The 27,648-nt window shown below is 40.2% G+C and overlaps 1 protein-coding gene and 1 long non-coding RNA gene across 6 annotated transcripts in view; one reads left to right on the plus strand and one right to left on the minus strand.

The window, feature by feature from the left end:
* Positions 1–5,399, minus strand: part of GPR63 (G protein-coupled receptor 63) — a 51,940-nt gene extending 46,541 nt beyond the window's left edge. For 2 of the 4 annotated variants that reach the window (XM_058734751.1, XM_058734750.1), the window contains exons 1-2: positions 5,028–5,399; positions 4,522–4,599 (exon numbers count right to left, since the gene is read on the minus strand). The gene's annotated coding sequence lies outside the window, so the exon portion shown is untranslated. Of the gene's footprint in view, positions 1–4,517; positions 4,600–5,027 lie in introns of all 4 variants that reach the window. The other 2 variants (XM_058734748.1, XM_058734747.1) reach the window with 1 other exon arrangement.
* Positions 5,399–27,648, plus strand: part of LOC131514578 (uncharacterized) — a 51,008-nt gene continuing 28,758 nt past the window's right edge. For both annotated transcript variants that reach the window (XR_009263137.1, XR_009263138.1), the window contains exons 1-2: positions 5,399–5,516; positions 25,997–26,159. This is a non-coding gene — a long non-coding RNA (uncharacterized LOC131514578). The remainder of the gene's footprint in view (positions 5,517–25,996; positions 26,160–27,648) is intronic.

Genomic DNA, 27,648 nt, shown 5'->3' on the forward strand with positions numbered 1-27,648 from the left:
AAAATATTAATAATTGTTATCTGTTGGGGTAATTTTCCTTTTTTTCTTTTCTTTTGATTTGGGGTTTTTTTGATTTTGTCTGGATTTTCTACATGTTCTATGATGAACATGTGTCACTTTCATAAGGAAAAAATATCTATTATAGCATAAGGATAAAAAGTAAATATTTGAGGGGCCCCTGGGTGGCTCAGTCAGTTAAGCCTCTGGCTTAGGTCATGACCTCATTGTTCCTGAGTTCTAGCCCCTCACTGTCAGCACAAAGCCTGCTTGGGATTCTTTCTCCCCCTCTCCCAGCCCCTCCCCCACTCTCACTCATGATCTCTCTCTCAAAATAAACATTTTTTTAAAAAAGAATAAATATTTGAAACTTTACAATAGCAACTATTTACAAAATATGGAAACAAAAATGAGAAGTTCCCAACATCATTAAACCTCTCTGTGGGAACAAATGTACCCAAAGCCTATCATGGAAAATGGGGGAAACTTTCAACCCAAACTCCTTTTATTAAAGAGCTCAATAATTCAAAAAAAGGAAACATGTTTGAAGAAATACTGAGTGGGAACTAGCTGAAAGAATTAAAGAACAGACTTTCTGCTACTGTTAGACAGTAAAACTTCAGAAGGCACTACTATTTGTGCAAACTTAATCAAAATGGAGCAGAAGGTGGCCTGCTTCACATACAGCCTAGAAGTAATGGCAAAAATAAGCTAAAATGATGAAAAGAACAGATTTTTATTACAAGTAAACACTTGTGGTTGTGTACAAAATGCAACATTTTTCCCTCTGGAAGACAATGGATGATCTGGCTGGAGTCGCCCCTTTCCACTCCACCTGCCTGTGAATCTGTATCCTCCGGAGACGATCTTAGATCAAAAACCCTGCAGCTGACACCCTCAGCCACTGTACTGAACACCTGACATGAATGTTAGTTAACTGATTCTTAAGTAACTTTCAGTTGAAACTCCTATTCTGATCCAACTTCAAGCATCTTTAAACGCCTGCGAATGTTCTTTCTCTAAAATTTATTAAAAAAAAAAAAAAATAGGAAGAGGTGAAGGCATCTGCTTTCGAAAGGCAGCAGCTAGAATAAGGTATCACGTCCCTTCTTCGGTACCACGTCCTCAAGGCAGAACTTTAGAATTTCTACATAAAAAATTTTTGCCTAAAATATTTTTTCAAGGCTTTAATGATATAGACAAGACTTAGTCAATTCAGAGAAAAGCTTGGGTCAAAAGCCCCAAATGGTATGTAAAAACTTACGGTTAAAATGACACATAAGGGTTTCAACTGAAAATTACCTAAGAATTGATTAACATACATGCCAAGTGATTGGTTATTTGTACACTATCCAGCTGGGGATGTTTTTCAATCTAAATTGGGCCTGGAAGAATATAATTTCTCTAGAACTAGCACTCAAAGGAAATACTGATAATAATAGTGTTATTATTAATTTCAACATGGGACCACTAGATTACCCTCTTAACTGCAAATACACCTCTTCTGCCTAAGATCTGAGAGCTATTTTAAAATCCAACCTTCCCAACTTTTCCTTACATTTTTATTAAACATGAATGAGCTTTCCAGTATATGAAGCTACAGTTTCATGCTTGAATTTTCTGAATCTTCTGTCACAGACACAGAAATGGGAACAAATTACTTTTACCAATTCTGTCCGTATTTGCCAGCATAGAGGCTAAAAGGCACTTTATCCTATGTGTCGAAGTCAAAGACTGGAACAGCTCACTGTCAGCTTCAGAAACCATTTTTTACGAGCGTGGCACACTGCCTCAAGCCAACTAAACACTAAAGCATGTTGGGCTGCCTAAACTGCAAATTATTTGGAATGTTCTCCATGTTTTGTGGTTGTGAAAGTACCCATTTTGTGGATCATCCATTTAAAATTACGGCCACATTTGACCTTAAACAAAAAATTCCCAGGAAACCGAAACTATAATTGACCAAGATCCCAACATTTCTGAAAGACCATGATCTCAGGCTCATAATCAAACATCTCAAATCTTATTTTTTAAAAGCCAAAGAGACACAACATAAACTCTGTGAAACACTTTACTGTCTGTTTCAAGTAAACACTAAGAACTCACCCTAAAATACACCTCATACTTGCCAAAAAAATAAAATAAAATTGCCCCCCGTAACAAAGGGCATGTGTGGCAAATATAAACACAAATATAAACATATATTTTTTAAAAATGCCTAGAAAATAAAGCAAAAACCTGTCTAAAAGATTATTTCATTTCTAATTTTCATACACATATGCTGCAATGTAGCAGCTTCAGGTGTGGAATGTGAGGAAGAAATACTCCAAAGCTTGTAGTGATTAGAGCACTGGATCATAGCTATTATTTTCCCAAGCATTAATGGGTACCTGTCTCAAATCAAATACTTAGGACATTGTTTCACAACTTGGAGTGCCAAAACTTCCCAAGCTTTGCCTGGCATGCCTTTGAGATCTACTCTCTAAGTCTCAGGCCTATGGAGAATGCCCTGAAGGTCATTTTTGAAGTGTTAAAAAAGAAAACATCATATTGACAAGCCAATTTTTTCCTAGGGATTCTTCCACTGAAGATAAATTACTGAAGCATAAGAAATGTCTGGTTCAATCATCCACTGATGGGATAATTCAGTCCATTTTAATAAACATGTGGTTAAGATCATTGGCATATGGCTTCCTGGTCCAAGCCTTGTGCAAGAACAAGAACATGTGGGAAGATAGTATTTTTTAACTTAACTGATACTGATGAAATTGATGAAAATGCTGAAGAGATGACAAGCCTTAACAGGAAGTATTTTTAGCTTCTGATCTTTCATATCTGTGTTCCTGGTGCATGTATATTATCAAGTACCTGAACAGTTTTCCCTGTTTTAGATATACAGATATATAAATATGTAAGTATAGATAGATGTGGACTATTTAATTATATATATAAATTTGTGATATATATATAGTTTCAAAAAGAAGCATTGAGGGACACCTGGATCACTCAGTAGGTACAGCATGCAATTCTTGATCTCAGGGTGGTGAGTTCAAGCCCCACGTTGGGTGTAGAGATTAATTTTTTTTAAAAAAAAGCATCATTCATAAAACAATCTCTCACATCAAATAAACCATATATAAAATCTCAAAATTGTTAAATTTCCTAGAAAATTGTAAATTCTAGGAACTAAGTCCCATTCACCTTGGAACCCCAAATTCTTACTGAACGCAGTTCTCTCTTGTCTGGACTCAAGCAAACTTAAGGTAAAGTGGTAACTTCAGTTAGGATCTTAAGTATGTGACTTTTTCTAAACAAATTTTTTCCCAAGAACATTCAGTTTGCTGTCAATTTTCAGAAAATGCTGGGATGGTGAGTTCTAAGTTTCAGTTCTGGTATACTTGAGAGCAAAGTAACAAAATTTGCTCAGAGATAAAAATTTACATACCTAACAAGATGTTATAATATTAATGATTATCCTGTAACGATTTCCTTTCAAAACTTCACCACCGCAAATATTTCCTATAATACTCCCTCTCTATTTTGGTAGTATTTTTTCACAAAGAGATTATCTGTTAACGCATATAACTGAGAATTTAAATACTTATGACATTCTTTTCTTTAAACAAGCTCCCACATTCTATTTTAATTGTTTAAAATAATCTGGATGATGCAATCAATTATATCACTAAAACTTTGGCTATGCAACACTTCACAAAATGTAGGGACTTTTCATCAGCATCTTTGATTTGCAACTGACATCAGATGTACACAGTGTGAGTGGAGACGACAGAAAGAGGAGTAGACAGGTGTAATAGAGACTTGGAGGTGTGAGAAAATGGGCTTCCTTCACCCACAGGACACATGAAAAAAGAAAACTTACCCATTTGTGTAATAAATGTACTCATATATTAGGTTTCATCAAATAATTACACAAATTACATACCTTATCCAGGGGTAAAATTGTCTGAAGTAATGTTGGATTATGCAAGAAACATCAGGGTTTGTTTTTGGTTTTGGGGTTTTTTTAATGATTCTTAGAAATACTACCTTAAAATTAGTAGGAGCCTTTTAATCTAACACATAACGAAAACCACATTCGCCAATAAGCAAATAAATAAAGCGAAATCCTATTTTAAAAAGGTACAGTTAAAACCTTGCCGGGAAAAAAAAAAAAAAAAAAAAAAAAACAACTGCATACCTACTACGGGGGATACCTGTATTCCATAAGTGTCCAGACCAAATCTAAATATCTTACCAGAGACGAAAGGATCAGTTTGAAATTTTGGGTCAGACCTAGAGGGCATATCATAAAGATATATCTCTGGGGGGTTTTGTACTTGTCTGTGTATGTTTAGTACGTCAAGGATATTAGGAGAAGGAGAAGGAGAAGGAGAAGGAGAAGGAGAAGGAGAAGGAAAGAAAGAATGTTTCAAAAGGGGCGGGGAAGAGAGGACTAAAATCAGGGCGACGCTGAAAACCGACCAGGGCTGAAAGACAGACACACAGCGCCGCAAGCTTACCCACATGTAAGAGGCAAGCTCTTAGAACTGTTAGAGCTCCCGGGGAGCTTCCGGACTTGGGCAAACGCGGTCCATTTCACGCCTAAACAGGGACGAGAGCACAGTGTAAAAGTTCAAGAGGATTCCATCCCCTTCCTCTCACTCCTGGCACTTAGCTTCTGGAGGAGAAAGCCCCGCCGAGCAAAAGCTGGCGCTGGGGGGCCAACCTGCAACCGCCCAGTTTCCTAGAAGGCCCAACTGCTCCAGCGGGCAGGGGATGGCGCCAGGGGGCGCCGGGAGGCGAGGCAGGCGGCACCCAGGGAAACCGAGTCCCGGTCGGGCCCCCACCGTGCGGCGCGGGCAGCCGCAAAACCTTCCCGAAAACCCGAGCCTCTCCTGCACAACTTCGGTCTAAGCAAGCTGCTTCTCCGCCGCCACTCTGCCCGACAGCACCGCCTCCCCAGCGCCGCGGAGCGACGCGCTCCCGGCGGGTGGCTACCTGTCCGGGGGGCCGCGGACCCCAAGTCTCACCTCATACAAAGGGATGCGCGCGGGCGCCTGCAGCAGAGCCCAGGGAGCATGGCCCCCTCCAGTCCCTCCCGGAACTTTCCTGACATAGCACTTCTCTCCGCTGCAGAAAACGACGCTTCGAGGCAGAGGAGGAGGAGGAAGAGGAGGAGGCGGTGTGGCGACCCAGGCGGCGGCAGCGGCGGCGGCGGGAGCTGGAGCAGAAAGTGAGGAGCATCGCGGGCGAGCGCCGCCGCCTCCCAATCTGCCGAGGGGTTCCCGCCCCCAGGGTAACCAAAGCTCCCTCTTAAAGGCGCCCGCCGCGTTTCAGGACGTGAGGGCTGGGGGAGGAGGGGAGAGGGGGCGGAGGCAAGTAAAGAGGGAGGGGGCAGGCGGAGACGCTGCGATTCTGGAGGCCGCCGTCCAGCCTGCCCCAGGGTTGCTGCGCTCCCGGGTTTCCGGCCGCTCCTCCCGCTCCTCGCCTTGTCTGGTCGCCCCTTCGCCTGGGCAAAGGTAGGACAAGTGCTGGCACCCAGCACCCGAGCGCCGCTCCCGCCGCTGGCTTGTGCCCCACCATTGCCCTGGAACGTAGCCCAGTCTCCTAACCGCCCCCATCCTTTTAGGGTCCTGCCTTCCTGACCCCCACCACAGCGCCGCTGTCGTCCGCGCCCCCAAAGCCCTTGTGCGCCGCTGGCGACTGCCCAGTGGAATTGCGTTCCCTCACGTGTGTCAGGCATGTCCTCTCTATCTTCCACACAGTGGTGAGGGTCTCCCCGGGAGCGATGAACACTGAAATAACCAAAGGCCAGGCCAGTAGGGTCCCCTAGACTGACCCCTGGAAGTGTCACTGGCAAATGGCATGGGAAATTTACCAAATGTCCTGCTTTGCCCTATGCTTTGTTCTCTTCCAATGGCCAATTGCCAGATGGCCTCCAACTGGATTACTAGAACAGTTGACTTTCATCAACAGAGATTAGTTGTAAAGATCCTCAAACTCAGAAAGGCTCTCCTGAAAAGATACCACCTTAAGACCTAAATGAGGCTGGGAAATATTGCTTTCAAGTGACAAGTGATACTATTTTTCCAACTATCATCAACATTTGTGATCACTGCCGAGACCACAGTGGGGTATGCGCAGTGTGGAGATGCCCCAGAGACACACAGCATCAGCAGCCATCAGCCTTAGGAACAGACCACGGTAACAGTGGGTGTGGGCAGCAAGAGAGCTTCTTTTTCTACCTCATGCCTCCAGCTCTGGCTTCTTAGTACCTTGGGGCCTCAGGATAGGGTGTCATTTGTATCCTGGTACCCTGCACAGTGTCCTCTGGCTGACCTGGAGATGGGCCCTCAATTCAAGGTGAAGATCCAGCCTGGGCCACAAAGAACTCCCCCGACCCCCGCCAGGGGATGGACTCAGAGGGAGTGGTAGTTTCTCCATGCACACAAAAGCACCAGCATCAAGGAGCCTGAGACTGGACGTCAGTTCTTCCTCTCCTGCCACCTGCAGCTGCATAACAAGCACATGCTGACTTGTGGAGGAAGAGGACAAGGAGACAATGTGCAAACGATTGGAGCAACTTCTTTTATAATGCGGAGCAGAAATATGCCTTGGGCTCTCTAGAAGCAGGAGACTGTGGTCGTTGAGCCATGGTCCTTGATCATGACCTGAGCCAAAATCAAGAGTCAGAGATTTAACAGATTGAACCACCCAGGTGCCCCAGGAGATATCTTCCTATTATGATAAACTCCAATATAGTCAGGATAATTGGATGTAATAAACACCCAACTCAAAGTGACTTAAGAAAACCTACAGTGGAAGAGGTTAGAATGTATTGGCTCACATGTTTAAAAAGCCAAGAGTAGATCTGGGGGTGTTTAAAAAAAAAGGAGAAGAAGAAGAGGAGGAGGAAGAAGGAGAAGAAATTGTTTTTTAAATCTTTTTTTTTTTTCTCCAGATGCTCAAAGAATGTTAGGACTCCATTTCTCTCCATATTGTGGCTGTGCTTTCATTGGACTAGTTTTGTTTTCTCTAATAAGGGCCTAGACTGACAGCCCAGCATTAATTTCTCCTCCCACCTCCTTAGCAACTGATCCCACTAGCAAGGAATAAGTCTTATTGGACTGACTTGGGTCCTACACTCATCTCTGAACTAAGCATTATAACTGTGGGTTTGAACATACCCTGCAGATTGGGGTCACTTGACTGTCTGAAAAAGATCAAGGGAGCTTTAGTGTCCACCACACCCCCCCACACACACACACACACGTAAATCACATGAACTGAGTTGGAGAGAGGAGGTTTCCCGAAGGAAAATTTGTTTTGCTAACAAAGAGAAAATGAATGTTGAGTAGATAAAGACCATAGATGACCCACTCCCCACAGCCCCCCATTTCACACACACACACACACACACACCCTCACCCTCACACACACTCACAGCCCCTTAGGGACTGACTAGCTCTCTGTGTCTTCTGCCAATAGCCTCAGGACCAGAAGAATGCTGATGATCATGGGTTGTAAGTAATTGAATCAGTTATCCACATCCTTTGACCTCAGAAGCCCTGGGAAAGTGCTCAGTGATGTTTAACAACCACTTGCAAACAAATGGTGTCTAGGACGTAATTGTATTCAATCATTTTTTTTCTATCCGCATGCCCCCACCCCCCCATTCCTTGTTAAACTTTATGTTATTATATAATCAATTCAACTTGATAAGGGCCCATGGAAATTTCTTATTACCTATACAGTATGTTCATTCAACTTGAAAAAGAAATGTGGCCTGTGAATAATCACATTTCAGTATCCAAGTGACACAGGGCCCAACTTCATTTCAAACTCCAATAAGTTCTTTATCTGCTCAGAGATAGCACAGAGGAGTTTATATTTTGCCTACCAAAAAATGCCAGTTTCAGCTTTTTTTCTTCCCACCAAGAACTTTTCTTGTGGTTGCTCATAAAAACGTTTTATATTTTCTTCCTTCATCTCTCTATTTTATGAAGTTTGTATGTATCATAGAAAGATAGACTTAAAAACCTGGAAGAGTCTTTAGAATTAACCTAAAACAGCCCAGTTTATTTCATGGATAAAGAAATAAAAGCTAAGAGACTGACCTAAGGTCATGCAGCTGTTTTTAGCATCTGTGACATGCCCAGCTCTGCTACACATTTCAAATAATATAGATACAAAAGTATACAACATAGTCACTGTCCTTAGAGAGTTAAATTCAGTCAAGGAGACATTAACCATCTAAGATAGAAGACAAATTCAGAGAATCACAGTATATCATACAATTTAGGATTAAAAAAAAATGTGTGATGAGCTCAGTGTGTTAACTATAAGCATTGAAATAAGAGACACATAAGCTGGAGTAGTCTGGGAAATGCTTTTTAGCCAGGAACCACCTTGACAGCCTCTAAAAAATACATAGAAAAAAAAATGGGCTTCCCATGTGAGAAAACAAACAAAATGAGAAGTCAGTGATGAAGTAAAGATCTTGCCATGTGTTTGAAACAGAAAGAAAATACTTAATAAAGATTAAGTATTTAGTATTAGTATTAAAGATTTAGTATTAGTATTAAAACACTAAATAAGATTAAGTATTGTTGTTAAACTTATGTTTTATTATGTTATGTGTTCTCAGCTATAATGTAAATTTTTTTATCTTACTTTGGATTATGTTCAAAAAAAGTTCAAAAGCCCCTAGTTCAGAAGCCAGACAGACTGGATATGAAACTCTGCTTTGTAGCAGGACATTGATCAAATAACATCTCTCCAGGCATTGGTTTCTTTATGTGCAAGAGATTTTCGGCACTGGCCTTTGTACAGAGTAAGACTATAAATGGTACCTCTTATTTGCTGGCTGAATTGGAGATGATTTCATATTAGAATCACCTGAAGAACTTTTTCAAAATCCCAGTACCTGGGACCCACCCTTAGAGAATCAGACATAATTCTAGGATAAGAGTCTGCACATCAGAGTTTCAAAGCTCCCAGGTAGAGTCATCTCTGCAAGCCCCTGGGCTGGACCCATAGCAAAATACATCTAGCACCTGAGGAGCCTGGTGAAACACTGCCTATTTCTTCAGTAGGCACATTGATCTTCATGATTTATGTCTCTGTTTCTTTTGCCAAGCAATAGATAGCATGCTAGATCATCAACAGAATTCTAACTACTTTTGGCTCTGAAAGTCTTCAACTGTGGTGCAAACTGCTTGTGGTTTATCTCAGTCAGTAGCACAGCATGGATCCTGAGTCATAATCTCTTATGCATCTCTCCAAGTGTACAATTTATGGTCAGTTAGCAGTATACAGTAGTTTCTGGAGGTGCTAAAAAGCAGTAAAATACCACCAAAAAATCCCTAAGGAAGAGGAAAAGGGCTAGAAGCAAATGGCATTGGAAATCCATAAGCTAAATAATTAACAAATGACTCATTAAATTCAGCTATTTTCATCCTGACTTTTAATAATACAGTTTCTAAATATACTAATTACTGATGTACTTTTTGTAATCTTACATTTAGGAATCCCTCAGTGTTTATATCTTATACATTTTTCCCCTATACAGTCAGTCCCCTCTGTGTATGAAGTGGGAGGATCTTTCTTCAAATACAAAGTGTCCAAGAGACTCAGAACCAGTTATTCTGCCTAGTTATGTTGTCTGTGTAAAGCTTGACTTTTTTTGTATTTGGTTGGGCAAAGATAATGAACATAGAATACTTTTGAATCTCTCCAAAGAGACAGAGCAACTGAATAAAAATCTTAAAACCTAAAATTTTAACAATTAGACCTTATATGCAACATGATATGACAAAAAAAGGACCCGGAACCACTACCGGGTCTTCTTGCCTAAGAAATGGAAGCTGAATCTAATCAAGCCTCTGGAACTAATAAGAAATATAGGAGACCGAGGATCGAGTTTGAAAACCACCTCAAGGAAGGAATCAGTCAAATCCAGAATGGCAAACATTCAATAGAAAAAATGACCTCGTTTCACTACCAAATCAATGGCACAAAGAAACAGGGTCCTTCTTTAAAGAAGAAAAGAGATTTAAAAATCATAATCATGAAATGTAATGTGTGGACTTTGTGTCCTTTTTTGAACAAACTACCTGTGAAAAGAACCATGAGACTATCAGGAAAATCAGCTTATAGACTATTAGATAGTATAAATAAGTTACTGTTAATTTTCTTAGACGTGGTAATGACAGAAGAGTTCTATACAAAACAAAAATTTCATCAGAGGTGCATACTGAAGAATTTTAAAATCCTGCTCAAAAAAACAGAAGGAGTAATAGGTGGAAAAATGACTATAATTTTTATAACTGGAGATGATACATGGAGGCTTATTATCCTTTACTTCTGTTATTGTCTATGCTTGGAAAGTTCCCTAATAAAGTTTGTGTAAAAAAAAATTAACAACTTTCTCTTTGATGTTGAGTTAACCTTTTATTAAAATCCTTCTCTTGATTTTGCTAATCGGACAATGACAAATATATGTGAGTCTGGGCCCGGTTACATCTTGAGTATCTTTAGAAACAAGTTTCTTTTTTTTTTTTTTTTTTTTTTTTTTTTTTTTTAACATTTTTTTTTTTAATTTATTTTTGGGACAGAGAGAGACAGAGCATGAACGGGGGAGGGGCAGAGAGAGAGGGAGACACAGAATCGGAAACAGGCTCCAGGCTCCGAGCCATCAGCCCAGAGCCCGACGCGGGGCTCGAACTCACGGACCGCGAGATCGTGACCTGGCTGAAGTCGGACGCTTAACCGACTGCGCCACCCAGGCGCCCCTAGAAACAAGTTTCTAGTCTCAGAAGTCTTTTGTTATAATATTTTTGGCCAGTATTTACCAGTCACATTCAAGGCATAGTACTGAACCAAAATAGTGATCAGTGAGAGTCTCTGTGGGAGGAGTCCACAACCATCCCACACAGCTGGCTCTCCGCATCACAGGTGCCCACTCTCCAAGTATCTCTGTGCCTCAATGATTATCTCCAGTGACCAGCTCTGGCTACCTTGATTTGGAATGTCCATGATTAAGTCTACAGGTGAGCCCATAGGAACTAACTGGCTGAATGCTTTTATCCTTTTTGTAAACCTTAGTGAAGACATGATCTTTTGGCCTTTTCCCTTTCCTTACCTTACCCCATCACACTATTTCCCACCCCCCATAGCAGGCCTGCACTCACACATACACATGTGCGCACACACACACAGTAAATAGGCATTGCAGAGGTAAGATCCAGCAATCCAAGACCAGTGAGACTAGATGGAGAGCAGCTACTCAGCCTGCTTTTAGTCTGTGTCTTAGTCTGGTGTGCCTCCAACACTTGTATCTGGACTAGTATTGGTTCAATTCAATTTTAGGAGACTGTAAACTTTATTATGTCTATTTAATTTATTACGAATTGAAAATATAACTATTACAACAGTCTCATGGACATTACTTCTGTCAATGAAGATGGGTTGTTTTTTACTTATTTATTTATTTATTTTGAGAGAGAGAGTGAGCAGGGGAGAGGGAGAGAGAGAAATCCAAGCAGGCTCCACACTGCCAGTGCAGAGCCTGCGAGGCAGGGCTCAAACTCATGAACCATGAGATCATGACTTGAGCCAAAATCAAGCATAGGACACTTAACCCACTGAGCCACCCAGATGCCTCTGAAGCTGTTTTTTTTTTTTTTTTAATGAGTCAATTAAAAAGATTAAGTCAGTAAAAGTACAGATATTTTGAGAATAAGACAATATTCATGAAAATGTTTCATATATGACTAAAGGTTTTGAAATTCTGTCTTCATCTATAGAAGGAAAAGAGGCCTTATAGCTCACACACTGCAAGCCCAATTGAGCAGGAGCTTAACTGGAAGTGCAAGATAGTAGTAGATATGCAGTAGATAGATAGATAGATAGATAGATAGATAGATAGATAGATAGATAGATAAATAAATCCTGTGAAAATCACAGGTTCTATTTCTAGTGCCGCCATGATGGAGGGACCTTAGGCAGTTGGTTAGTTAACCTCTTAAGCCCTCAGTTTCTTTACCTGTGTATTGGGAATAAGAATGAAGTATTATGAAGAGTAAATAAAACATTCATCTAAATCGCTTGGTCTCTGATAGAAAGTTAATATCCATGCATGTTGGAACTATGACGAATGACACCAAGTTCATATTTTTCTGGGCATTCTTTTTTCTTATTTCCTTTTAGAAAGCTTGGAATTATAGCAGCTGATTTTAAATTTTTCCATTGAGAAATATAAATAACAATTTTCAATATCACTGTCACTAACTGAGATTTTTTTCAGGATGAATTTTTTGACCAGTGAAGTGGTTCTTATCTGCTGATAGTAAGTTATATCATCTATCGTTTTTAAAGTAATCACTCATTTTTCATATAATTGATACTTAAAACAAAATAATTATAATTAGCCCTTACAAAGGTATCACTTCAGTAACCTTTTTTTTAAAAAAATAGGCTTCATGCCCAGTGCAGAGCCAAACACGGGGCTTAAACTCAAATATCTGAGATCAAGATCTGAGCTGAGATCAAGAGTCGGATGCTTAACTGACTGAGCCACCCAGGTGCCCCATTATTTCAATAACCTTTAAAGAATATTTAGAAGATATAAAATTTGAGCATTCTAGTTTTTTAAACAAAGATAATGGATAGACATTTATTTGAGTGTAAAGGAATTTTATTCCAATTTGTAGGGTTTTTTGGAAGTCATAACTTAAAATCCTCCAGTTTAGGATAAAAATGACTAAGAGAAAACAATTCTCAAAATTACTGTGTAAAATCATCTTAATTCTTTATTATACATAATTACTTGACATATAATTTTTGCCTTCTAAAGATTCTCTGCTGATATTAGATACATAACTTATATAGGTAATGGGCAAAGTGGTAAAAAAGAGTCTACCAACAGAAAGGAAGGTGTTGAATAACAACGTGATGGTCATTAAAATACACCAGTCAGCTGTTCTACTGCAGGAACTTGACCTCACTGCCCTAAAGATCCAGCCCTGCATTCACTAAGGTCACACTCCCCTTGGCCTGTCCTCAGCCAATGACAGAGAATGGCTGGGGCACTACTGTTGCCCATTCCAGCAGACATAGAACTCCTCTAATGGGCAGCTTTGGCTCCAGGACTCCTCATCAGCCTGACCAAAACTTTCTGAGAACTGTGCTGCAGTCTGAGATTCTTCATACCCAACCCTCCTTTCTCCTTGCTCTCCTTGCACACTCCTGAGACCTACATCGTGGTCTGAAGGCTCTTGCTACTTCCTACTTCCTCTTCTTTATCTTTCAGTGATATTTCCACCAATAAATTTCTGATGCACCTCATCCCATCCTAGTGCCTTCTTCTTGGTGGATAAAGACATGTTTGTTATTCAGATAACATGAATCTGACAGCTAGGAAACAATTTAAAGAACATAATTGAGGTTTTATTAGAAACTGTAGGAAAATTGTAGCAGAGCCAGCTTAGGGAAGCCACAAGGAATTAGTGTATACTTATTTTTCTGAATACAGAAAGACTTCTTTGAAAGACCATCATGTGTGCACATTATCTGTGGAACAGTGAGAAGCCATCTGCAACTTGAGAAAAGGTGTGATGTGCTTACAGTGAGACAGAGACCAGCATCAAGTGCTGCCTGGAAAAGAGGGCTAAGTGTATCGGCTTTATGGAGAGAGAAAGAAGAGAACACGAAACAGAAAAAGTAAAAACTAATTTAGGATTCCTGTTTTGGTAAGTCAAAGAGATAACAGCAGTGCCCACGAGAAGAAGAGAAAGAAAAGAACTATTTTTAACTCACTGGAGAAGGGGTTGGGGAAAAGGGAAGAGATGATTCACTGAACAATGTTCACCAGAATTCTCCTAAGCAGGAATGTGTCATTGTTTGGGAGAATAAATTGATGAGGTCACTTCATATAAGTGAGGCCATTGAGGCTTAGATAACAAACATGTGTCAAAACATTCCAGAAGGGATAAGCTGGGTTGCATGGACAAGGGATGGGATGCTATTGCTCCTGAGATTAACAAGGAGAGAGATGAGTGAAGAACCAAAGACAGGAGGGAGAAAGAGAGGGAGAAGCCCTGGGACTAGGTAAGGGGAAGCATCAGTGAAAATCCTCAGCAGAGGGTTCCTCAAAGCCTTGTGAGAACTCTGATAAGAGCAGTGTTGCCTGTAGTTATTTGTGTTACGAGACCCCAAACCATTCCTTCATTCATCCTCTCTCCAGAAATTCATTAATGTCTGACTAAGCTACACATGCTTTTAGGGGCTTGTTTTTGTTTGTTGTTTGTTTGCTTTGAGAGAAGTCAAAGCTGAGGGGTGGTTGGGTGGCTCAATCAGTTAAGCATCTGACTCTTGATCATGACTCTCAGGTCAAGATCTCATGGATTGTGAGCTTAAGCCCTGCATCAGGCTCTGCACTGACAGCTTGGAGCCTGCTTGAGATTTTCTCTCTCTCTCCGTGTCTCTCTCTCTCTCCCTCCCTCCCTCCCTCCCCCTCCCCCGCGCTCTCTTGCTCTCTCTCAAAAATAAATAAACTTTAGGGAAAAAAAAGAGAAAGAAGTAAAAGCTGAGAGCCCCATCTGGGTCCACAGGGTAGAACAGAATCTCTAAAGTAGCAGAAGCGTGGGAAGTAGATGTGAGCAGACTTCATAAACGCTTTAGGAATTCTCAGAACTCTTGAGAAGGCTTCTGACTCCCATGGCCATGAATTTAGGGCTGGTGGTATTGAGCTCATTTGATCTGGCTCATAAGAAGACAAGGCCCTGTTCGAAGTCTGGGTGACATTTACTATCACACAACAGAACCATAGAATTCTTGAATTCATTTCATACAACATCTTTGCTCTTGATAGTTAAGGAATTGAGGCATAGAAGAGGCTTAGTTCCTTTAGAAGCAGATCCTGAGAGGATATGAGCACAAAAACTTAATTTAGGAGGTGGGAAAATGAGATTGGAAGGAAAGAATCATTAAAGGGTATATTTTCAAGTAAACTTCCACTGTATTCAAGTAGAATCAATACTGCTGATGAACTCTGGAGCCAGTACAGAGCAAGCATTTCAGAGTTATCCTGCCCAAGGATGAGGGAGCTGGATATTTAGCTCCTACCAATCACTAGTTGAGTGGGAAGTGGTAATTTTCTAGAACGTCTAGCCTCTCCTGTGCTGGGGCAGAACTCTGGGGTTCCAGAGGTGTGAGAAGGCTCTCAAGCAGAGATGCAGGTTCCAACAATCAGAAGTGTAGCTAGCATGCATGGAAATATGATATACCAGGGGAACTGGCAGGGCACTGACAGCATCTGCTACAGGACGGTAAAGAGACTCTCCAGGAATCTCACAGAGGAGTCAGAGTCAGGACAGGAGACACAAGCATTGGGGTTGGAGGTGGAGAGTGGTACGATCTGGCTGAGACTTAGACAGACCTGGGTTTGAATCCCAGCCCTGTTCTTTAGATTCTGGGCAATCTTAGAAACTACTTAGCCATTCTGAGCTTCCAACTGCCTCATTTGAAAACTGGGGATAACTAGCTTGCAGGGTCGGTGAAAGCTGAATACAGAAATATCTGTGAAAGAAATAGCAAATTGCCCAGAAGACATGCAATAAATGGTGACTAATATTTTTTTTAGAAAGAGAGTGAGAGGGAGAGAGAGCATGTGTGAGTGGAGAGAGAGAATCTTAAGCAGGCTCCATGCCCAGCGCTGAGCCCAATGTGGGGCTCAATCCCCACCATTGAGATCATGAGATCATGACCTGAGCCGAAATCGAGTTGGACGCTTAACCAACTGAGTCAAGATGGTGACTAATATTAATAAGTATTATTTTATTAAATAAGATGATTTTGATAGGGTCATAATTAAGAAACAAAAGGGGGAGCACTTGGGTGGATCAGTATGTTGAGTGTCCAACTTTGGCTCTGCTCAAGTCATGATCTTGCGATTCGTGGGTTCAAGCCCCAAGTCAGGCTCTGTGCTGACAGCTCAGAACCTGGAGCCTGCTTTGGATTCTGTGTTTCCCTCTCTCTCTGCCCCTCCACTGCTCATGCTCTATCTCTATTAAAAAAAAAATTTTTTTTTTAATTTTTTTTTTAACGTTTATTTATTTTTGAGACAGAGAGAGACAGAGCATGAACGGGGGAGGGTCACAGAGAGAGGGAAACACAGAATCTGAAACAGGCTCCAGGCTCCGAGCTGTCCGCACAGAGCCCGACGCGGGGCTCGAACTCACGGACCGCGAGATCGTGACCTGAGCCGAAGTCGGACGCTTAACCGACCAAGCCACCCAGGCGCCCCTCTGTTAAAAAATTTTTTAAAGAAACAAAAGTATGCCTTCAGCCATACTATGGGGAATCTCCCCCTCCTTACCCCTTGACCTTTGATCTCCACCCAATTTCAGTTATTAACATTTTGTACTGATTCTAGGATAGTTTGGTGTGAAATCAAACTTGAGTCTTACACTTGATATAGAACTAAAAACATGACTCCTTTTAGTAATGAAGACTCCTTTCTTATATATTTAAATTGTCCAGGGATGATATAATGTTGATAGATGTTGAAGCTAGAGTAGAGATACATAGGATTTAGTGTGTTATTCTTTCTACTTCTGTGTATGTTTGAAAAGTTCCATAACACAAAAATTCATTAAAGTTTATTCTAGTCCCATTAAAACTTTGAACTCACAACCAACATTTCTTAAAAATTAAACATCAGAAAAGTTAGACACAGATTTTTATAAAGAAAGATGAAACTGAAAAGAATTGTATTATTTTCTACTTTGTTATTTTTGTTAGTTTTTAGAACAAGCTAGCCTTATATACGGGGATGTAAGCATGAATGAGTGCAATTTAATCAAATTACATTTGATGACAGTTCAATAAACAAGCATTTCACTTAGGATGGGAAAAAAAAAGAGGTATCTTTTTTTAAGTTCACAGGCCCCTATTTAAGGATATATTTCTGTAATGACTAATCATTAAGAGAAACAATGGAGGGGGGAGATGAACTTAAGATCAAAGTTAAAAGTTCTTCTTAGACTTTTCTCTGGACACGTTATATGTATTTTTTTGGTTTTTTGTTTGTTTGTTGAACTAGTGGTCCATATGCTTTGGAAAGTAACTTTACAGCCAGATCTGCTTTGTTTTCTCAAAACCATCCTTTCCGTTATCTGGGTGAATCAGATTGTAGAATTAAATAGTGATTTTTCTTTTAGTTTTTTTTTTTTGATGTTTATTCATTTTTGAGAGAGAGACAGAATATGAGTGGGGGAGGAGCAGAGAGAGAGGGAGACATAGAATCTGAAGCAGGCTCCAGGCTCTGAGCTGTCAGCATAGAGCCCAATTCAGGGCTCAAACTCATGAACCACGAGATCATGACCTGAGCTGAAGTTGGACACTTAACCAACTGAGCCACTCAGGGACACCTGTAATTTTTCTTTTTAATATTAAGTTATAAATAAATTACTAATATCGAAGGCTGAGATACCTGAAAATCAAGAAGGAGGGATAGTATGAGATACACAAAAATGAGAATAATTGTTTAGAATTTTTTCAGTTTATTTATTTTCAGAGAGAAAGAAGTGGGGAGGGGCAGAGAGAGAGAGGGACAGAGAGAATCCCAAGCAGGCCCTGCACTGTCAGCACAGAGCCCAACATGGGACTCCATCTCACAAACCAAGAGATCATGATATGACCCAAGATCAAGAGTCAGATGCTTAACCAACTGAGCCACTGAGGTGCCCCTAGAATTTTAAAGTTATTGTACAATATCTCTTACAGCAATTCTCCCTCTAAACCAGTTCTTCCCTCAGTCATATTATTCAGTGCCCAGCACTGTGGGAAGTCAACAGTGAACAAAACAGTCAAAACTATTGCCCTCAGGGAGTGTATGTTTTCCTGGGGAGATACAATAAACACAATCAATAAGTGAAATATATGGTATTTTACAAGGTGACAATTACTATAGAGGAAAAGAAAGTAGGGACGGGAGATCAAGAGGGTTGGAGGAAAAATTAATAAATATAACCACAGAGTGGTGGAGCAGTGACTATCTGCAGAAAAGTGCCCCAGGCAGAGGTAAACACAAAGTGAAGCCTCCTGCTGAGGGGCTGGAATGGTCAAGGAACAGCCTGGGGACCAGTGTGGCTGGAGAAAGGGAGAGAAGAGTAGATAAGGTCATAAATGTTGCTGAAAGTATGTTTCAGTGGAACATTAGTCCTTTAGACAATTTGGGAAATACTATAGTCTCTGTTCCTTTTGCAGAATCACATCATCTGCATGTTACATGAACTAAGTCCTGCCAAAAGCAATCTGTTTAACATTTATAACCCATGCAATGGACTGAATATTTGTATTCCTCCCAAATTCGTATGTTTTAATCCTAACACGCAGTGTGATGGTATTTGCTGGTAGGGACTCTGGGAAGTGATTAGGTCATGAGGACGGAGCCCCCATGACTGGGCTTAGTGCCACAGCCCCAGAGGACTGTCTCACTCTTTCTGCCATGTTGGGGACACAGCCAGAAGACAGCCAGCCGGCTGTGAACCAAGAATCAGGCCCTCACCAGCACTGAATCTGCTGGCTCCTTGATCTTGGATTTTTGGCCTTCAGAACTGAGAAATAACTGCTTGCTGTGTAAGTCACCCAGGATATCATAATAATTTGAACAGACCAAAACAACCCAACATTTCTCAAACTTTCCTGACCACAGATCTCTCCTACATCAAACACCTATTTTTGGGATACACATTTTGAGAAAGATTTTTCTAGCTTATAAACTCTTATAATAAAGTGGATTCTTCTTTGTATCTGGTTAAATACATTCTCAATAAATACTTGTTGAATGGATCAACCCTCATTAGGCCACAATTACCTAATGCACAAGCTTATTGTGCCTTAAAGGAAAATGCCAAACTAGTCATTTCCTTTAGGTCCTGTTTCCATGTGCAGTGGGCACATAAGCCTTCAGTCTCCTTTAGTAAACCTACTGGACATTTTCCCTCCCCTGTCCTTTCCTGGGTGAGTAAGTTAGGAAGTCCAGCAGCCTGAATATACTCAGTTCAAGTGACTAGCAGATACTTCTGTGGCTTAGCCAATTCTGTCTTTACTACAGTCTTTTACTATAGTCTTTTACTCCAGTCTTTTTTTTTTATTTTTTCAGAGAGAGCACGAGTTGGGGAGAGGGGCAGAGGGAGAGAGAGAAAGAGAGAGAGAGAGAATCGTAAGCAGACTCCATGCTCAGCACAGAGCCTGATGCAGGGCTTGATCCCACACCCCTGGGATCAAGACCTGAGCTGGAATCAAGAGTCAGATGCTCAACTGACTGAGCCACTCAGGTGCCCTGTTTTTACCACATTCTTGACCTGAAGTATTAGATACTCTCCTGGTTATTAAAGAATAAGCCTATCATTGTTTCCCCAATTGGCTTAGTCCCTCCATCAGCAAGGGAGCCCCAGAGGGGAAAAGGAGGAAGTAATGGAATTTGGCAAAACCTCACACTAACAACAGGCACTCCTCATTCTTCTCCTTCAGGCACAGGTAATAGATAGTTAATTTATGTGTACCATATATCCACAGTTTAAATAATTAACAATACACTAGAAGTGCTTTCAAGAGGCTTATGGAGTATATGTACTATTTCCATTTCTAAGGACATTACATTTATTTCTGAATAGTTAAGAAATTTACAAAATAACAGATACCAATTTAAGTTCTGAAGAATGACCTCTTGTTAAGATAGCAATAACTGCATGAATATCCTTTTTTAAATTAATTTTATTTATTTATTTTTTAGAGAGAGAGAGGATAAGAGGGGCAGAGAGAGAGAGAGAGGGAGAGAGAGAATCTTAAGCAGCCTCCATGCTCATCACGGAGCTGGATGTAGGGCTCAATTGCAGGACCCTGTGTTCATGACCTGAGCCGAAATCATGAGTTGGATACTAAACTGAATGAGATACCCAGGTACCCCAACTGCATGAATATTCTTAAAGCACTTAGTGCTAGCCCACGCCTCCTTCGCTCACAACTGGTTATATATTTACTAAGACTATTCCATTGCCAACCATCTAGGGAATTCACATTCCCACAGGGGACTACACTCTTCAGCTGGTTTCATGTGTACATAGTTTGTAAAAAAAAGGCATCAATTAGTATGGACTTCAGTAGCAAATATCATAGCTCTTAGCAATGTGTCACCTGTGTGACTTTTTTGTTTGTTTCAACCACAGAACTAAGAATATAAAGTTATGCATATGCTTGTTTTGTGTGTGTATGTTTTGTATATAAAACTAGGAAAGCATCAAGGCTTTTTGTATTGACTGTTCCCCGACCAGTCTTTTAAAATTTCTGACATAGGAGCCTTGTCTTCTACTAGAATTATTTCTAAATAAAAACGGGAATCTAAGTTTTCCTTCATCAATGTACTCCTCATAGAAATTTTCCTAGGTGGGGCGCCTGGGTGGCTCAGTCGGTTAAGCGGCCGACTTTGGCTCAGGTCATGATCTCGCGGTCTGTGAGTTCGAGCCCCGCATAGGGCTCTGTGCTGACAGCTCAGAGCCTGGAGCCTGTTTCAGATTCTGTGTCTCCCTCTCTCTCTGACCCTCCCCTGTTCATGCTCTGTCTCTCTCTGTCTCAAAAATAAATAAACGTTAAAACAATTTAAAAAAAAAAAAAAAAAAAGAAATTTTCCTAGGTTCATGAAGTGGGGCAGGGCATGTATGAGGATGTTGATCGATGGTTTGTGGTAGTGGAGAGTTGAAGATAACCTGGATGCTCATCATTTGGAGAATTAATGTTAAATGTAGTAGACACATGTAATGAATTACCACACAGTGGTGAGAAATACATGAAAATGTACTGTTAAGTGAAAAATGTGAGAAAGAGTACAATACTCCTTATGTAAATTAAAAGCACATACCTACAGACAGCACTACATACTTCTCAAAGTCCTATATCTATTCAAAGACATTTTTAAAACATTAAAAGTGACTGTCAGACATCCAGGGCTTGGATCAGCTGGGGTCCTCGGGCATCTTTCTCAGGCATCTTTCTTGGGCATATTTCTATGTAGTCTCTCTATATAGTCTTTCTTTTTATCTGGTTAAATAGTCTTTATAGTCTTTCCAGTGTGGTGACCTCAAGATGACCGGACTTCTTACAGAATGTGCTTTCAGAGTTATATAGTACTGGTTCTCAAACTTTGTCATACAACAGAATCTCAGGAGGGGTTTTAGAAACACGTATGTCTGAGATACACCCCAGAGTTTCTGGATTCAGTAGGTTGGGTCGTGGTCCAAGAGGTTGAATTTCTAACAAGTGCCCAGGTAATGCTGACATTGCTGATACTAGACTGACACTTTTTGAGAACCAAGCTATAGAGGAAAGCATCTGAAAGCTCAGGGAGATAGGACTCTTGAAATGCTTTGAGCATATTCAATATTTTCAGCCATCTCCTAACCATACCCCTCCAAGAGGCCTCAAGGTCCCCCTTGTCACCAAGGCATTAAGAAATGCATTGAGAAGGGGGCATCGCCATCTTCCATAGCCCTAGGGTAGCTATCCTGAGCAAACCATAGATGATGGCAGAAGTTGCTTCAGTGGATTGGGTTCCCTGATCTCAGTGCTCTTTATATCCCTATAGACTTATGGATTTTATTTATTGAATACATTGTAATTAATTATATCCTCATTTTTTTTTTTTGGTGCTCAAATTATCCCAAAATTTGGCCTATGGGAGTTTCTTCTGGCTGACTTTTGTATCTTTTTGACATAAATATAAATCCAAACAAAAATTTTCTCTATAAAATAATGATGATACTTTCTTTTAACAAAAATTTTTTTGTAACATTTTACTTTAGTTTTTGAGAGACAGAGAGCAACAGAGTATGAGCAGGGAGGAGCAGAAAGAGAGAGGGAGACACAGAATCCAAAGCAGGCTCCAGGCTCCTAGCTGTCAGCACCAAACCCGATGTGGGGCTCAAACTCATGAACCATGAGATCATGACCTCAGCCAGAGTCGGACACTTAATCAGCTGAGCCACCCAGGCACCCCTAATGATGATAGTTTCTAATTTTAAATGCTTAAAAAAAAAAAAAAAAAAAAAAGAACTAAAATGCTGGACTATATTAGTATACCAGACAGGGAAGTGATTGGAGTTGGTGTGATAAGGTCTTTGTGTGTACAGGAGGGAGGCACATTGCTCTTATCTTAAGAAGGATAAGTAGGGGCACCTGGGTGGCTCAATCGGTCGGGCGACCGACTTGGGCTCAGATCATGATCTCACAGCTCGTGAGTTTGAGCCCCGCGTTGGGCTCTGTGCTGACAGCTCAGAGCCTGGAGCCTGCTTCAGATTCTGTGCCTATCTCTCTGCCCCTAACCCACTTGCATTCTGTCTCTGTCTCTCTCATAAATAAATAAACATTTAAAAAAATTTAAAAAAAAGAAGGATAAGTAATTATTTTTCAGAGACAAACACTAAATGAATGAAAATAATGTATAAATTCAGCATATGTGGAGGAGGAAAATGGAATAAGAAAAAAGCAAAAATAAATAATTCCTAACAACTAAAATCAGTCTGTCCAAAACAAATAAGGACAAAACTAGAAGCACAGAAGTGGAACAAAAATAGATGTCAAAAAATTAAGATGTAAAGATAAATCCCAATATACCAATTAACATAACAAAAAAATGTAAGTGGTTTAAATCCAATAGCTGAAATATCTCTTTCTCTCAGTGCTCTTTATATCCCTATAGACTTATGGATTTTATTTATTGAATACATTGTAATTAATTATATCCTCATTTTTTTTTTTTTGGTGCTCAAATTATCCCAAAATTTGGCCTATGGGAGTTTCTTCTGGCTGACTTTTGTATCTTTTTGACATCATCCAATTAGTCTTTGAGTGTTTGCCTGCTTTCTGTCATAAGAAAAAGGGAAAAGTCAAAAGAAAGTACTGCTTTACAGAAGAATGCAGGCTAATAAATGCAGTACTATAGCATTAGAATAATCATCATTTTGTGATTCCCAATGTATTATCTGATAACGGGAAAAATTATAAAAACCATTACATATTGGTGAGGAAAAATATATTCTCAGAGGGCAAAATTTCATCCCACTGATCATCTAGTAGTGAACAGAAAATGTGGGTTCATCATGGAGATTTCCAGGAGATAGTAAGAACTAACTTGTCATTAGTTGTGTCATACCTGGTGCAGTCAGATCATCAGTATACTGTATCACCTATGAAGAAGTCCTACCAATAATGTTTAATCTGATTCTAATTAAGCATTAAGACACAACTTCTGGGGGAGCCTGACTGGCACAGTCAATTGAGCATCCTTCTTTGGCTCAGGTCATGGTCTCATGGTTCCTGAGTTACTGTCCCACATTGGGCTCTCTGCTGTCAGAGGGGAGCCCACTTCATATCCTCTGTTCCCCTCTCTCTCTCTGTGCACCTGCCCTGCTCATGCGCTCTCTCTCTCTCTCTCTCAATAATAAATAAACATACAAAATTTAAAAAATAAAAAGACACAACTTCTGGCCATCCTCCTGCCCCACACCCACCCCCACATCAGCAATGGTTGATTACTTCTACAGACCAACTCTCACTCTCCAGCAATGGTGAACCACTTCTAGAGACCACACCTATCATGCCCACACCTTTTGCACTGGCAGGTATTTCTAACAGACTAGCTCTGATCACACCCTCTCATAAATTGCTTCACCACTGGAAGGCTTTTGAAGAGGACTTTCCCTCTGAAGAGGTCTGAATCTCAGCCTTGGCAGTGAGAGGTTGGGGGGGCTAAGCACCTGCTACTTCTGGACTTCTCACTTTAATCTTTCACTTCTTTTAGTAGATAACTACCTTTTTCTACTTAATAATTCTTTATATTAAATTTTCCTTGTTCAAATAATTGGTGTGATTTCTCTTCCTGGAAGTACCCTGACTTATGATACCATATAAGAAACAAGAGCAGTATTCATAATACACGAATGACCCCTACAAATCAACGTGAAAAAATACAATATAACAGAAAAATCAACAAAAAGTGTATATAGGCTTTTCATAGAAGAATAAAATTAATGTCCAATAAACATACAAAACATAAAAAATGTCCATTTCATTAGCATGTCACTTCACAGTGATGTTGGAGAGATGTTACATGCATGGAAACACATGTCACTGGTGAGAGGCAGTCCAATTTGGCAATATCTCTAAAAGTTGAACATTGTTATAGCAGGTGGCCCAGTAGTCTCACTCCTGACTATGTACCCAAGAGAAGCTCTGGGCATATGCCCACCAGGAGACACAAGAAGTCTCCTACCTCAGTATTCATAATAGAAGGTAGGGAGGAAAAGGAAAAAAACAAATGTCCATAGGGATAGCAGCAGCATGGATGAATAAATTGTGGTGCATTCACATAACTGAATATCAAAAGATGTTAATATGAACTCTGAAAAATGCAACACAATTGATTACTTTTGGAGATATAATATTGAGTGAAGAAAGCAAGTCCAAGAAGATCGCTTACAATATACTACTATGAGCATTTTAAAGTTCAAAAACAAGCAAAACTGAACAATGTTTCATTAAGCATCAGAGACATATGTGTTAAAACTGCATTAAGCACATAATATACATTGAATTACATGTCAAATAATGTATTTTTTAAAAATAATAAAGAGACATATAACAACGCTCTACACAAGGCTGTGATAAACAGAATGAGTCACACACACGATACTCTGCCCAGAAACGTAAAGAGAGTCAGTAGTAATAAGTGACAATGATGGTGTGAGTCATGGAACTAGACTGAACTAGATTCTTTTTTACCAAATCCATAAGCAAAAATCTGAAAATGATAAATTAGCAAGAAACACATCAGCATTTTATTTTGAGATAAAGGCGGAAAGGAGTGCAAGAGGATGGGGGAAACATTAACATAGTTGTATTTGTAGAGTGGGATACAAGGAGGGGCCACGGCTTGTTACCCTTCATCCTCGTCCTTCCGTGGGTTTGTTTTTCTTTTTAAAAATAACTTTGTTTATGTATGGGCCTTAATAAAACATTTTTAATTGTGTAAAAAAAAAATTAGAAAACCATGAAAGAAATGCTTGGGATTAGAGTGTAGACAGCCTGGGGATGGGAGTTGGAGTCCTGGAGATCAGGAGCACCGGGCGCTGGAAGACTTGGATTCTAATCCGGACTCTGCCACCAAAGGGTTGGGTTCCTTTGGTAAGCGATTAAACTTTCTGGTGAGACCACCTCATCAGTACAATGTGAGAGTTTGACTAGGTCATCATTAAAGTCCATTCCAGTTCTAAAATTCAATTGTTCTACTATTATTCAAAGTAACATTATAAATCTGACCATAATGTTATCTTTGTTAATGTTTATTTATTTTTGAGAGAGAGAGAAAGACGGTGAGAGAGAGAGAGAGAGAGCATGCACGTGCGTATGCGCCCACACAGAGGGAGAAGGGCACAGAGAATTGATTTGGGCTCAGACTAGTGAAACCTGAATCATGACCTGAGCTGAAGTCAGAGACTTAACCGACTGAGTCACCCAGCATCCCCCCTCGTAATGTTATTATCTTTTAGTGAGCACTCACACGGGCCCTTCAACACCATCTCTGTTAGACTTTCCATGCCTGTGGCCATGGGAACATTTGCTGAGAAAAAGTCCCTTTACACTGGGGATCTCCCAAAAGTAATGGGAGACAGCTCCCCTTGTGTTCTCTGCTGTAAGGCCTGTCAAAGAAGTTTGTTCTTGGGACAGGAAGGAAGGAGGGCTTGGAGAGGCAGAGTGCTGCACATAAGTCTACTTCTCTTCAATCTCCCTGACTCAATATTACAACTCTTTTATCTTGCTGGAGGAACAATTTAGTTGCCTGTTCCACACCTCTTCTGCTTCACACCTGGATTGTACACTTTGAAATTCAAGGCTTAAGAAAATAGTACATCCTACATTAAGGTTTTTCTTCTTTCTTAAGGTCTTCTCCTTTCTTAAGGTTCTGGAGGATCTACCTACTCTGAAATCACTACCCCACAAGAGCAATGGTCTCAGGGGAGAGAGTCTGTCAGCCTGGAGGAGTGAGTGCACCCAGATACCAGGTGAATCCTCACTCTTGCTGAGCCAAAGAGACTGAGGCACAAGTAATCCCACTATTGACACTTCAACAGTACTCTCCAGGCTCCACTTTTGGCCCATCTTTTAGACCTATTTTCATTTGAATTTTTCTAACAACAAAACAAAACAAAACAAAAGCACTCATGGTAATTCTTGATTCTCAAAGAAAATTGAGGGTTTGAATTTTAAAATTGAAGTTAATCTTTTATATCAGTATTCCTGGTGAATCATCTGCCACAAACCATGTACTGTACTACTTATTGGTTATGTTTATCATTCTATTCTGTATCCTTACAGGCCCTGGGTACCAATAAAACAAAATTATACCACTCAGAATCACTCTGGGCAATTTTAACTCAGCCTTCTAGGATATTTTGTTGTTTGGGTTGTTGTTTTCATATTTCTTTTTTTTTTTTTTTTTTTTTTTTTTTTTTTTCAACGTTTTTAATTTATTTTTGGGACAGAGAGAGACAGAGCATGAACGGGGGAGGGGCAGAGAGAGAGGGAGACACAGAATCGGAAACAGGCTCCAGGCTCCGAGCCATCAGCCCAGAGCCTGACGCGGGGCTCGAACTCACAGACCGTGAGATCGTGACCTGGCTGAAGTCGGACGCTTAACCGACTGCGCCACCCAGGCGCCCCTGTTTTCATATTTCTAATCCCATTAGAAGTTGTGATTAAGTGTGCCTGTCTAGCTTCTATTTCTTTTTTATAACCATGTCACCTAGAGTGGCTTTTATGATATATTTTTCCCAGTGAAATTTAATTATATGAGCTCATGGTTATCGTTTAGAGAAAACTTATATGAGTGACTAACTTCAACCAAACTACACGAGAGTCATAAATCCCTACAGCCTATGCTTGGGTTATGAGAGAAAAATTCATGGCAAGTTGTTTTTGTAGTTCATCCAGATTGTAGTTGATTTTGTCAGTCTACCGCACATGCAATTGCAAGATGATAAGGATCTATTATTTTGAAAGTGAAGCCATCGTGGTTTTGATTTCACTTCATTTAACGCAAGTAGTTATCAGACGCTTGTTTTGTGCGAAGGATTGTGGGCACTGTCAGGGTACCAAAATGAGTAAAACAGAATGGCTGCTTTCCAACATGGGAAGCTTTCTTCTAAAGCAGATGAAAACAAATGCTATAGAGTAACAAAACCAAATATGGCGGCAGCATGGAAGGAGAGAGGCTTCATTTCACCCCAGGGATTTTGGTAGGCTTTTGGGAGGAAATAAGATTCGACTGCATCCTTGAAGAATTGATAAGAACTTCAGAGGAGGATATGTACATGAGATAAACACAGACTTCAACAAAGAGAGTTAATAGTCTTAGTATAGAAATACATATATACCATACAATTCATAATATGTATCACAAATATAGCAAAAGATTACCATCTTCAATATATATGTTAAGAAAAACTCTAAAACCCCCAATAGAAAAGCAAGTAAAAAGATATATTTACAGAAGAAAAAATGTACGTGATTAATAAACATAAGAAATATGTTCAA

This window comes from Neofelis nebulosa, chromosome 6, assembly GCF_028018385.1.
Source record: "Neofelis nebulosa isolate mNeoNeb1 chromosome 6, mNeoNeb1.pri, whole genome shotgun sequence".
NCBI classification, from domain to species: domain Eukaryota; kingdom Metazoa; phylum Chordata; class Mammalia; order Carnivora; family Felidae; genus Neofelis; species Neofelis nebulosa.